At 32.0% G+C, this 1788-nt stretch overlaps 1 long non-coding RNA gene across 1 annotated transcript; it reads right to left on the bottom strand.

Moving 5' to 3' along the window:
* Window positions 1-980: 980 nt before the first annotated feature.
* Window positions 981-1513, bottom strand: LOC143567236 (uncharacterized). Its single transcript, XR_013141379.1, has 3 exons — window positions 1387-1513; window positions 1223-1297; window positions 981-1135 (listed from the first exon to the last, which is right to left on the bottom strand). It is a non-coding gene; the product is annotated as an uncharacterized LOC143567236 (long non-coding RNA).
* Between the last annotated feature and the right edge of the window lie 275 nt (window positions 1514-1788).

Raw genomic sequence — 1788 nt, 5'->3', positions numbered from 1 at the left:
TTATTTAATTTAAGCAGCTAAGTATAATGTGTAAATTTAAGATAAATTGTGAAATCTTACTAATTGGTGTATGAATACGATTAATAGTCATACCGAGTAACTCCAATGCCGTGTGTCGGATTTGACTATCAGCAGAGCTAAGGAAGTAACTCCCATGCACTTTAGCTTTTCTATTATCCAAAATAAGCTTTCATGCAACAAATTAACATGTTGCTTCTCTCGGTTGATTGACTAAACAAATAACAAAAATTATAAGAGCCATAAATTAGCACTTACTAATTACCTAAAATCAACTATCAATCAACATAACAAATACAAATGCAAGAACAAAATCAAATCAAATAACAGCTTAAAACGCGATTTCTAAGCTTCGAGATAAGCGAAACGCTCCTTAATGAATAAATCCTTTGTATGTACCTAATGGTAAAGATAAATTTTAAACAAAAGTGATCACAAAATTATGAATGATGAGTTATTACTATGTTTCTTACTGTTATACTAAATAGTTTTAGTAGCTATTAATTATGAATTATTATTAATATAAAATATACTTCTTGTATATTAAATGTTTATGTTTTGACGTAAGTGTACATTATTGAACTTCGTTTGGATTTATGTACAATGTATAAACCATAAGAAAGACAATACAATTTCTATTAAATACAAGCCATATTTGCACTCTGCACATAAGTCACACGAAGAAGTCATAAAATACTAAAAAGGTAATTAAGACAAGTTACATAAAAAAAGCCGGAAACAAAAAACTAACATGAAAATGCATAACGTCACATAATTAAGATAAAATACAAAAAGGATATTTCACCTAATCAATCCAAGGAAAAAACCCTTCCTTTAACTCATCAGCGTAGCAGGATAACATGTTGCATGCTGTAGCTTTCTCCTCAAGGACACTTGTCTAGATCCCGATCCTCTGGTCCCCAAGAGTGATAGTCTCAATGCTACAACTTGAACAGAGTAAACTTTCGTCATCAGATTCATCAATATCAGCATCTGAATCAGCAGATGTAATTGTAACATCGGGTTTAAGTTGAGCAGAATGAAGCCATGGTGGCATGACAACATTCATGTAAGGGAGGAAATCTTGCCCTAAGCACTTGCAAAGTCTTGCCCGTGCCTGTAAAAGAAAAGTTCAGTTATTAATACAACAAAGCTTATATATTTTAAGAAAAGTTATGTAACATGAAATAGAAAAAGAGCATACTTGCAACATGTAGCTTATTGTAGGGTCATCTGTCTCCAGTTGGAAAACTTGCAGTGACATAAGGGCATCCATAACCTTAAACCACACAATAAATTATTAGTCGTTAACACAAATATATGCATATATGTGTATGTAAAACAAATATAAGAACTGAAAAACTGTACCTACTTGGCATCGTCCTTGAACTTATCATTTCCAGCAGCCATTCCAACCAAACTAACACACTTCATAAATTTGGCACGAAGCATGCGATTAGTTTTGTCATTTGAATTCACAAGTATGGTTTTCAAATAAGGAATAACCGCATCATAATGCTTTTGAAAATGCTCCTGCCAAACATATACAATTTGAGAACCAAAATTACAAGAAAATAACCAAGTAAAGAAACAAAAATGAATATGTCAGACACCTGAGATGAGTCACTTTAGCATCATTAGCATCACTTGCACCAATTTGACATACAGATATGATAATCGATTGGAATAGGGAATTGGGGGTATTAAATTATTAGGGTTTTGCACACAATCGGAAAATATAGATTCGAATACGGATTTTTATAACGATTT

Source organism: Bidens hawaiensis, unplaced genomic scaffold (assembly GCF_021521415.1).
Source record: "Bidens hawaiensis isolate Kalapana, Puna unplaced genomic scaffold, B.hawaiensis_p1.1 tig00023241_1, whole genome shotgun sequence".
In the NCBI taxonomy this organism is placed as follows: domain Eukaryota; kingdom Viridiplantae; phylum Streptophyta; class Magnoliopsida; order Asterales; family Asteraceae; genus Bidens; species Bidens hawaiensis.
The sequence above is the reverse complement of the archived record's forward strand: the minus strand, read 5'-3'. Positions and strand labels throughout refer to the sequence as shown.